This window comes from Saccostrea echinata, unplaced genomic scaffold (genome assembly GCF_033153115.1).
Source record: "Saccostrea echinata isolate AGI-Se365-2 ecotype Australia unplaced genomic scaffold, CSIRO_AGI_Sech_v1 ptg000009l, whole genome shotgun sequence".
Classification (NCBI taxonomy): Eukaryota; Metazoa; Mollusca; class Bivalvia; order Ostreida; family Ostreidae; genus Saccostrea; species Saccostrea echinata.
Genome location: NW_026889758.1, coordinates 50745531 through 50757536, shown reverse-complemented (window position 1 = coordinate 50757536; position 12006 = coordinate 50745531). Strand labels below are relative to the sequence as shown.

The 12006-nt window shown below is 38.3% G+C and overlaps 3 long non-coding RNA genes across 3 annotated transcripts in view; 1 reads left to right on the top strand and 2 right to left on the bottom strand.

Moving 5' to 3' along the window:
* The window catches only part of LOC133183057 (uncharacterized), a 275276-nt gene that overhangs the window by 70410 nt on the left and 192860 nt on the right, over positions 1–12006 (top strand). The gene's annotated exons all lie outside the window — the stretch shown is intronic.
* Positions 112–487, bottom strand: LOC133183908 (uncharacterized). Its single transcript, XR_009720765.1, has 3 exons — positions 446–487; positions 241–305; positions 112–140 (listed from the first exon to the last, which is right to left on the bottom strand). It is a non-coding gene; the product is annotated as an uncharacterized LOC133183908 (long non-coding RNA).
* Positions 1570–2064, bottom strand: LOC133183907 (uncharacterized). The gene is made up of 3 exons (XR_009720764.1): positions 2000–2064; positions 1776–1873; positions 1570–1635 (listed from the first exon to the last, which is right to left on the bottom strand). It is a non-coding gene; the product is annotated as an uncharacterized LOC133183907 (long non-coding RNA).

Here is a 12006-nt window from a genome sequence, read left to right as displayed (position 1 = left end):
AGGAAATAAATTCAAAAAGCTTCTCTATTAGGCTTCCTGGTTGCGGAATAGGATCCTGGCTGCTGCAACTTCTGCTGGGCTCGGCTGGGCTCGGCTGGGCTCCGCTGGGCTGTGTTGGGCTCTGCTGCTTGTTGTGCATCCTGTCAATTGGAAGTCAAGAGGTCAAAGGCTGATACGGTCAACAGCAATTGGCAAGGAAAAGATCATGAAAAGCTGCAAGAAGTAGAGTGTGAATCTTACCTCCTCTTCTCTACTTGACTGCGGTTGGGATCCGTCCGGGTCAGCATGAACCTCCTCTTCGGCGGCTTACAATGCAAAACCAAGACATCAAAACAACTTCGTAGAGTTATCGAAATTTCAGCGAGTGCAAAGAGCAAAGTTAAAATCTCCTAAACACACAGTAATGAAAGTGAACAGAGTGCAAGATGTGCACACTGCGTCTTACCTGCACGTCAGGGATTGATTGCAGTCCATCACAGAACTGCGGCCCGCAAGTGACGGTCTGCTCTTCTTCCACACAAGCAGACCAGTCCAACCCAGTACCTGTTAACAAAGATGTCTACAGGTTAACACCAAATGAGGAATAGTCAAACAGGTGTGCTAAGACTAATGAAGAGAGTGGAAATGGAGAAAGTCCACAGAGTGCGAGGCGTGCACAATGTAACTTACCATCCTTGGGTTGGCAGTCTCCTCTTCACAGCGCTGGGGATAGAGGGCTGCATCACACGGCATCTGTACAGTAGAAGGACAAGACGTTAAGAGAGGTCACAGTCTTCATCAAGTGATTTGAGGAAATAAAAATCAACACAGTTAATACAGATTTAAGACATGCATCTTACCCTCTCTTAGATGTGCGGTCGCAGTCGATCCCTGCTCCCCAGAATGCTGCTGTACGTCTCAGTGGGATCGACGCTCCTGAAAACACAGAAAGTCAGGAGGTCAAAGGAGTCCTTTAGCTGCTCTGATCAAGTTTTAATGCAAAACAGGGATCATGAAGTGCTACAAAAGTTGCCTGTTACTCACCGCTTTGGCCAATGTTGGCCGCTAGACATAGCTGGGCAATGGGTCCTCTTCATCTGTTGGCTGGGCGGCTGGGTCCTTTCGCGTCGTCCCTTGTCCGAGTCCCTGGAAATATACAACTGAGAAGAGATTAGTCAAAATTCAAAACAATGAAACAAAACACAGAAATTCAACGACATTACAACAAAATCAGTTGAAAAAGACATTAGCAGATGAAGACAGTTAGATCAGGAAAGGGCATAAAGGGGGCTTAAGGGGAAGGGGGGATGGTTAGTTATGTTAGATTAGGGGAAGTGCTTAGGAGACAGAAAAGAGACAGAAGGAAATAAATTCAAAAAGCTTCTCTATTAGGCTTCCTGGTTGCGGAATAGGATCCTGGCTGCTGCAACTTCTGCTTGGCTCGGCTGGGCTCCGCTGGGCTGTGTTGGGCTCTGCTGCTTGTTGTGCATTCTGTCAATTGGAAGTCAAGAGGTCAAAGGCTGATACGGTCAACAGCAATTGGCAAGGAAAAGATCATGAAAAGCTGCAAGAAGTAGAGTGTGAATCTTACCTCCTCTTCTCTACTTGACTGCGGTTGGGATCCGTCCGGGTCAGCATGAACCTCCTCTTCGGCGGCTTACAATGCAAAACCAAGACATCAAAACAACTTCGTAGAGTTATCGAAATTTCAGCGAGTGCAAAGAGCAAAGTTAAAATCTCCTAAACACACAGTAATGAAAGTGAACAGAGTGCAAGATGTGCACACTGCGTCTTACCTGCACGTCAGGGATTGATTGCAGTCCATCACAGAACTGCGGCCTGCAGGTGACGGTCTGCTCTTCTTCCACACAAGCAGACCAGTCCAACCCAGTACCTGTTAACAAAGATGTCTACAGGTTAACACCAAATGAGGAATAGTCAAACAGGTGTGCTAAGACTAATGAAGAGAGTGGAAATGGAGAAAGTCCACAGAGTGCGAGGCGTGCACAATGTAACTTACCATCCTTGGGTTGGCAGTCTCCTCTTCACAGCGCTGGGGATAGAGGGCTGCATCACACGGCATCTGTACAGTAGAAGGACAAGACGTTAAGAGAGGTCACAGTCTTCATCAAGTGATTTGAGGAAATAAAAATCAACACAGTTAATACAGATTTAAGACATGCATCTTACCCTCTCTTAGATGTGCGGTCGCAGTCGATCCCTGCTCCCCAGAATGCTGCTGTACGTCTCAGTGGGATCGACGCTCCTGAAAACACAGAAAGTCAGGAGGTCAAAGGAGTCCTTTAGCTGCTCTGATCAAGTTTTAATGCAAAACAGGGATCATGAAGTGCTTCAAAAGTTGCCTGTTACTCACCGCTTTGGCCAATGTTGGCCGCTAGACATAGCTGGGCAATGGGTCCTCTTCATCTGTTGGCTGGGCGGCTGGGTCCTTTCGCGTCGTCCCTTGTCCGAGTCCCTGGAAATATACAACTGAGAAGAGATTAGTCAAAATTCAAAACAATGAAACAAAACACAGAAATTCAACGACATTACAACAAAATCAGTTGAAAAAGACATTAGCAGATGAAGACAGTTAGATCAGGAAAGGGCATAAAGGGGGCTTAAGGGGAAGGGGGGATGGTTAGTTATGTTAGATTAGGGGAAGTGCTTAGGAGACAGAAAAGAGACAGAAGGAAATAAATTCAAAAAGCTTCTCTATTAGGCTTCCTGGTTGCGGAATAGGATCCTGGCTGCTGCAACTTCTGCTGGGCTCGGCTGGGCTCCGCTGGGCTGTGTTGGGCTCTGCTGCTTGTTGTGCATCCTGTCAATTGGAAGTCAAGAGGTCAAAGGCTGATACGGTCAACAGCAATTGGCAAGGAAAAGATCATGAAAAGCTGCAAGAAGTAGAGTGTGAATCTTACCTCCTCTTCTAGCTACTTGACTGCGGTTGGGATCCGTCCGGGTCAGCATGAACCTCCTCTTCGGCGGCTAACAATGCAAAACCAAGACATCAAAACAACTTCGTAGAGTTATCGAAATTTCAGCGAGTGCAAAGAGCAAAGTTAAAATCTCCTAAACACACAGTAATGAAAGTGAACAGAGTGCAAGATGTGCACACTGCGTCTTACCTGCACGTCAGGGATTGATTGCAGTCCGTCACAGAACTGCGGCCCGCAGGTGACGGTCTGCTCTTCTTCCACACAAGCAGACCAGTCCAACCCAGTACCTGTTAACAAAGATGTCTACAGGTTAACACCAAATGAGGAATAGTCAAACAGGTGTGCTAAGACTAATGAAGAGAGTGGAAATGGAGAAAGTCCACAGAGTGCGAGGCGTGCACAATGTAACTTACCATCCTTGGGTTGGCAGTCTCCTCTTCACAGCGCTGGGGATAGAGGGCTGCATCACACGGCATCTGTACAGTAGAAGGACAAGACGTTAAGAGAGGTCACAGTCTTCATCAAGTGATTTGAGGAAATAAAAATCAACACAGTTAATACAGATTTAAGACATGCATCTTACCCTCTCTTAGATGTGCGGTCGCAGTCGATCCCTGCTCCCCAGAATGCTGCTGTACGTCTCAGTGGGATCGACGCTCCTGAAAACACAGAAAGTCAGGAGGTCAAAGGAGTCCTTTAGCTGCTCTGATCAAGTTTTAATGCAAAACAGGGATCATGAAGTGCTACAAAAGTTGCCTGTTACTCACCGCTTTGGCCAATGTTGGCCGCTAGACATAGCTGGGCAATGGGTCCTCTTCATCTGTTGGCTGGGCGGCTGGGTCCTTTCGCGTCGTCCCTTGTCCGAGTCCCTGGAAATATACAACTGAGAAGAGATTAGTCAAAATTCAAAACAATGAAACAAAACACAGAAATTCAACGACATTACAACAAAATCAGTTGAAAAAGACATTAGCAGATGAAGACAGTTAGATCAGGAAAGGGCATAAAGGGGGCTTAAGGGGAAGGGGGGATGGTTAGTTATGTTAGATTAGGGGAAGTGCTTAGGAGACAGAAAAGAGACAGAAGGAAATAAATTCAAAAAGCTTCTCTATTAGGCTTCCTGGTTGCGGAATAGGATCCTGGCTGCTGCAACTTCTGCTGGGCTCGGCTGGGCTCCGCTGGGCTGTGTTGGGCTCTGCTGCTTGTTGTGCATCCTGTCAATTGGAAGTCAAGAGGTCAAAGGCTGATACGGTCAACAGCAATTGGCAAGGAAAAGATCATGAAAAGCTGCAAGAAGTAGAGTGTGAATCTTACCTCCTCTTCTCTACTTGACTGCGGTTGGGATCCGTCCGGGTCAGCATGAACCTCCTCTTCGGCGGCTTACAATGCAAAACCAAGACATCAAAACAACTTCGTAGAGTTATCGAAATTTCAGCGAGTGCAAAGAGCAAAGTTAAAATCTCCTAAACACACAGTAATGAAAGTGAACAGAGTGCAAGATGTGCACACTGCGTCTTACTCACAGAACTGCGGCCCGCAGGTGACGGTCTGCTCTTCTTCCACACAAGCAGACCAGTCCAACCCAGTACCTGTTAACAAAGATGTCTACAGGTTAACACCAAATGAGGAATAGTCAAACAGGTGTGCTAAGACTAATGAAGAGAGTGGAAATGGAGAAAGTCCACAGAGTGCGAGGCGTGCACAATGTAAATTACCATCCTTGGGTTGGCAGTCTCCTCTTCACAGCGCTGGGGATAGAGGGCTGCATCACACGGCATCTCTACAGTAGAAAGAGAAAACATCAACAGAGGTTAGTCTTCATCAAGTGATTTGAAGAAATAAAATCAACACAGTTAAAGGATCCTTGGAAGTATAAAACTTGAGGTACTGTTGGCGAGATCACAAAATAATACCCCACTACAATTTTTTTTAAAGTAGCCATTCAAATTTTGTAAATGTGACCTTGAACTTGGCCAGAGATCTTGGTTAAAAGATGACGTGAGAGTTTTACAGAAATATGGATATCCAATCTTTCTCCATTTATTTAAATAATTATAGACCTGTCAGTAATTTAACACTTTTTATACCAGTGACCTTGAATTTGCCACAATGAACTTGGGGCAAAGTTATTACACACACTCTGGTCTTAGACAATATTAATACCAAGTATGAGCTTCCAATGATTCTTCATTATAAAGTTATAGCCTAAACAAGAATTTTATGTATTTTCTGCCAGTGACTTTAAACTTTCCAGAATGACACTTGGTCATGGTCAAGACATATCCTCGGGTCATAAATAATCTATGTACCAAGTATGAGCTTCCAATGATTTTCTATTACAAAGTTAAAGCCCAGACAAGAATACTTTATTTTTTCTGTTATTGACCTCGAATTTACCAAAATGACCTTGCATTAAGGTCATGACATACTATGACGGTTATAAGCATTCTATGTACCAAGTATGAGCATCCAATGAATTTCTATTATTAATAAGATATAGCCCGGATGAGATTGCACAAACAGATGGACAAGTGATTCCTAGATACCCGACTAAACTGTACTTGCCCCCATTTGTCACTATCACCATTCTGACTAAACAAATCAAAAGCGCTTGGGCACTATTAGAAACCCTATCTCAATCCCTTTCACACTGGCCTCTCTTGTTTTTTGAAGAACATTAAATATAAAAAGATAAGGCATTTTTGTTTCTTTATCTAATATTTACAACTCTATCCGACCATTAAAAACTATGAAGGCACTTTTTGAATCATAAATGATCAAAATTCTTGTACATTTCTCTTATTCAATTGAGTTTTCAATTAAATTATTACAGTGATTAATTATCACAGGTGAATAGGAAAGGGGAATTACTTCTCTAAGTAGACTAAAAATTAACAGAGTCTCACCCTAGCACCAGAGGCCCTAGACCCAAGGGCCGAGAAATTCACAATTTTGGAATAGGCACCCTTGCTCATCATAACCATTCACTAAGTATGTTTGCTTAATACCCAGAGACACCAGAGACAGAAAAGGAGATTTTCAAAGAAATTATGCAATTTCACGATACATTCAACAGAGCCACACCCTAACATCAAAACCCTTGACCCAGGGTTATGAATTTCATAATTTTGGAAGAAGCTTCCTTGTTCATCATAACTATGCAATTAATTTGTCTGCTAAATACCCAGGAGCAGCAAAGAAGATATTTAGAGAATTTATGCATTTTCAATATTGATCTATAGAGCCCTGCCCTACCACCAGAACTCCTTTCTCAGGGGCCATGAAATTTACAATTTAGGAAGAGGCACTCTTGCTCATAATAAACATGCACTAAATTTACTAAATACACAGAAGCAGAGAAGGAGATTTTAAAATAATTAATGCATTTCACTATATAATCAATAGAGCCCTGCCCTAAAACCAGGACCCCTGACCCAGGAACCATAAAAATTGATAATTTTGAAAGACTCTGACCCAGGGGCCATAGAAATTGATAATTTTGAAAGAGGCGCCCTTTCTCATCATAACTTTTCACTTACTTTGTTTGCTAATAAAAATAATGCACTTTCACTAAATAATCAATAGAGCCCCCCCCCCCTCGGTCCAACATTAGAACCCTCCTGACTTTGGGGTCACAAGTTTCACAATTTTGGAAGAAGCACCCTTGCTCACCACAACTATGCATTTAGTTTATTTGCAAAATACAAAAGAGCAGAAAAGAATGCATTTTCATTATATAATCAATAGATAAAAAAGAGAACCCCGTCCTACATGTAACACCAAACCAAAACACCTGACCCAAGGTCCATGAAATTTACAATTTTGGAAGAGGCACTCTTGCTCATCACAATTATATATTTAGTTTGCCTATATTCATATGAAAACTTTCATCTAATGTATGACTATGTTTTAAATTTCAAAGTATTTTGTCAAAAAGCAAGAAAGATAAGAATATATTTGTTTCAGCCAATCAGAGCGAAGCGCACATGCATGCATTTTCTTCCATTCAATTTATATGCTTACATAATGTATAAAAAAGAAAAGATGAGAGTTTTGCTTCAGACAATCAGAGCAAAGCACGCGTGCATGCACGGGAGTTCATGCTTTTTGAACATGTCATCTTGTCAATCACTAAAATATCTTCAAAAGTTTCAAAGCATTTCATCCAAAAATATCACCTTAACATGAAGACGGATGCTTTTTGTGAAAATTCATTTCTTCTTCCAATATTTCATTTTATATAGTTTATATAATTTAGAAAGTACATGTTAATAAGAAAAACAATATCAAATTTGCCACATTTCAGTGAAAAATAAAAAAAAAAAGTTTAGATTAAAAGAAGACTGACCTTAACATGATGATGGGTGTACGTTTAAATTCCTTGAAAATTCAAGTCTTCTTACAATATCAGAAACTAATTTATTCCAAAATTAGAATTATTAAGAATTCTTGATTTTTTTCCCATTGTAAATATACATTATAAACTGGATTAGATTTTCAAGATTTTACTAAAGTGCCCAGAGTGCTATCATATTCCTGCAACCTTTAAAATGAATTATGGTTGACCGTTCATAGTTTTTAACTCTTTTTTTTTTTACATTTTCAGGTTGCATGTAATCCAAAAACTCATTTAAAACTCTCAATCATTTTGCTTTAAAAAGAAAATACCAACATTTCTATAACTGAATGGTTTCTGTTTCCTACAATTGACAATTGAAAGTTGTGTACATTACCACTCTAGAAGCCCGTCACTACTTACATGTAAGGTTATGTTATATTTGACTTTTTCACAAAAATGAGGATGGGACATATACTTTTTTTCATTTTGTAAGGTACGGGACCAAGTCTATTTTTTAGTTAATTATTATTGGGAGAGGGGCACCGACCAACCCAGGTGATAATATTGGGTCCCTTAATCCACTTCATCCTAGGATGCTTTGCGACAAGTTTGATTGAAATTAGCCCAGTGATTCTGGAGAAGAATTTGAAACAGATGGCAGACAGACAGACAGGCAGACGGATGCCAGACACTTCTTGATCAGAAAAGCTCATTTGACCCTTCAGCTCAGGTGAGATAAAAATGAAGTTAAATTCACAAGGAAGGAAAGGTAAAAAAAATATGACACACTTGAAAAGTTCTCACTGATTTGTAAAAGTGTTTAGAAATAAGATCATGAACAAATTTATCTTCTCTGTGCTAAACATAAAACAATTCATAGTGAGGTCAAGGTCAGAAAATATGGACACAATTGAATAGGTCATATAAAGATATATCTTTTTTGAAGTTTGATGAAACAGTTTCTTTGAAAATAAGTTAAATTCAAAGTAATGAATAGTGGGATCAAGGTTATAGGGAATGTCAAAGTCAAAAAAATATGACACAGTTTAATAAAATGGGGAATAATGAGGCCAAGGGAAAGGTCACAGTTCAGAAAATAATGACACAGTTGAAAAATTCCTAGCAATATGTACCAGTGTGTGAGTTACGATAGCAAAAATCTTTAATATTACCTTGAAACTGAGCTAAACAAAAATAAAGAATGGTAAGGTCAAAGTAATAGGAAAACAGAAGATAAGTAAATGATGCCAGTAGTATCTGATATCAATTTGAATCAATATATAAATTTCGGTTCTTTTTTTTTTAACTGAGCAAAATCCATAGTGTGGCAGATGGAAAGATGGAAGATTGGGGGAAACAAAATTATTTACATTTGCATGGGGACTCAAACCATCTTCAAGTGCAAAAGCACTTTGATGTAAACACAAACTCATGGTAAATACAATTATCTATGGTATCTTATCTGTGAGTGTAGCCCAATTTACTAGTAAGGATGTATAAAGTCCTCAAACTGAACTAAACCCCAAAGTTCTAGAATTTTTAGTTCATACATTTATACAAATAAGTAACTAATAAATGACTTTGCTCCCCCCCCCCCCTTCCCACCCACTAAAAAACAACCAGAGTCATTTATGAAGATAAACATACATAAAGCAATTCTTTTTTTCCTTTCTCGTTAAAAAATCACGAATCTGAATTATTCAAACACCCTATCGCCTTCAGAGAAAAAGAAATATTCTGCATCTCTTCCCTCTTTTAAATTGTCATTCACGTTACCACGACTGATATTGCATGGGGGGGGGGGGAGAAAAAAAAAGAAAGAGAGAAGTTTAAAAATGTTGGAGACATCAGTTAGAGATCCAACGCTATTTTAAACCAAAACTGTCAGAGAGAAAATCTTTTTATAGGAATGGGTTCTTTTTACAAATGGCTGTATACTATTTGGTCATGGATTATTGTTCGTTTAACTTTACCGTTAAACCCCATCAGAGTTTTCTCTAAGTATACATTTCATAGAATAAACAACGATTTATAATTTATGTACTCACAAAAAATATTCCTCCGTTTTATGATTAATATGTATCTTAAAATCTACAGGATCAGTGAAATTTCTGAAATTGGACTGTCCACCATTACATGGAGAATACTGTTCACAGGGTATTCGTTCACGGTGTACACCGGAAGTGTGTTCAATACATAATCTCTGAGGTCAAATGCATAAATATCTAATCTATATTGAATATTTTCAAATAAATCAATTGATTTTATTTTTTTTTTCTTTTGATTTTTAATTTTGTGGTCAGGCCAAATAAAGAAAAATATGCATGTTTCCGGTAACAAGTCAAAAACTACTGTTATTTGTAATTTGCTGAAATTTAAAACATTTATTACATTCTATCAGAAAGATATAACAAGTTTATTCTAATTTTCCAAACAAGCCAACTGTATGTGACAATAAATGATACCTTAATTGATGACACAGATTCATTCTGAAAATGTTTCTTTTCTAACTGACTCAGTTTTCATACTTAGTATGTTTAAACCAAAATCCTGATATCATACAACCTTACAAGTATGAAAATCACAAGAATTATTTGATTACTAGTTAAGTGTTAATTTGATACTTTGACAAAACTTAATTCTTGCTAGGTCCTAGGTCCGTAGTAGCGGGATGCTTTTCACTTTTATTCTGAATGGTCTTTTGGCTGTTCATTTAGCTTGGACATTAACATTGAAAAAGTAATGATGGTCATATCAAACTTATCAATTTGTGAAATTTATTTCAAGTATGCCTTTTTGTTTTTCACCCCCTCCCCTTAAAAAATGATGCTTTGTTCTTGTTTCTTTAGCTAAAATTATTTTCCACTAAATCATTTCCTTAAAGACGGGTTGTTTTTTTTTTCTTCTTAAAAGTTTACGCGTCCATGGCACTGGCTACTAAGTATGATTGTTTGTTTTAACTTTTGATATTCTGATCTTCTTTTTACAATATATTTCATACTTTAAATACTCATAAATAACCCTATTTCTTCTTTTTATGGGTAATTCGTATCTTGAAATATTCAGTATCAGTGAGGACTGAGAATACTGTTCACGGTACCAAAAATGTGTATGAAAGCTTTTGATATTATAAGATAAAAGGTGAATATTTTTTAAATAATTTGTCATTATCAAATGCATTAAATAATTTGACTGATAGGTTACATATACTTTTATATTAAAGTGGTATTTTGAATAATTATTGTTTAAGATGTTTATTGCAAAAACATTCAAGCATTCACGAACAATGACAATTTAGGTACGTTTCTCGAATATCTGATTTTGTATCTCTTTATTAACATTCTAAAAATATTTATAATTATTATCTCCTGATTTTTAAACTGTTAAAAGATAAAATCACCAAATATTGTGATAATTTACTGAAATTCCAGTGATATAGAAGACTCGTAGAACGCGAGAGGGGGGAGGGGGTTAAGTCTAATGTGGAAATTTTCATTTCGATGCTATATCCTGCCCCCTCCCCTTTTTTGTCGCTGTAATGTCAAACACGGGCAAATTCCAGCAATTGGGAAGAAATATGTCCCCCCCCCCCCCACAGTAGTGTTGTCCATCATCGCGCCGTGCAGCATTGTATGCAGAAGTCATCGGCATCATCACGTGACGAATATCCAGGGGATATCCAGGGTATCAGCAAGTGGTTCACCTGGAGATCCGATTTTCAATTTGTTTTTAATACATTTTTTTACTTAACGTTAGAAGACAGTCTGAAATAAATATATTCACTCTTTCAGCTTAGAATATCTTGCGCTTTCCTTAAATGCTTATATGTCCCTGTGAAAGTACTTTTTTAAAATGCTAAATTTTGTTTGTAGCCGATTTGATGCCTTGCATCAATCTTACTTGTATATTATTGAAGAACGCCTCGTCTGACCTTAACAACCCTACAAAATGCCGAATATTCATTTTGATGACATATATAATAAGCCTCTTCAAGTGCATCAAAATGGGGGGGGGGCTTTTCGATATCCGTACACTAGAAAAATAAAAATACATCTCAGAAAAACAATCGTTAAACTCTTGAATAATAATTTTTTTCTGAATGGATTTGAGTTAGGGCAACTTTCATTTTATCAGCCCCGATTTAACCTAACAGCATTCTACCCAAGAACGTAGACAAACGTTTTATTTACTTGCCCTGGCTTCCATGTTTGCGATGCTCCGATGCAGATGCAAAGTTTTTGATGTAAATTGCATTTATCCGCAATGCGTTTTTAACTCGGTCAATTCCGTGATTGTCGAAAACCAACGAAAGAAATTATGATATAGGAAATTAAGTACGATATTCTTCGTTTTCTTAGAACCTACAGTTATTATTTTCTTGTTCTAAGCTAACATGCTACACAAGTTAAAGTTTACATGAATTCTGAAAACCAAAACAGATATAAACAGTCATAATAATACACATTTATCAATAATTATTATTTTGAATCATAGATGTAAAAAAAAAAAATGCAAGTTTGGAATAAAAACATAGTGTATTTTTTAAACTGTCGAAGCACGCCAATATATGCAGAATAAACTTGAAATAATAAGCAGTAAAACTCGTAAACACAATTTGAAATTATCTATCATTAGAATGGAACAAAGAACCAGCGCCTTTGCTGAGCATTCCATATGCAATTGACTGATTGATGCATGTCAAGAAAACGGGTCGAACGCTGTAATGTTATCCATACCTTGAAATACATT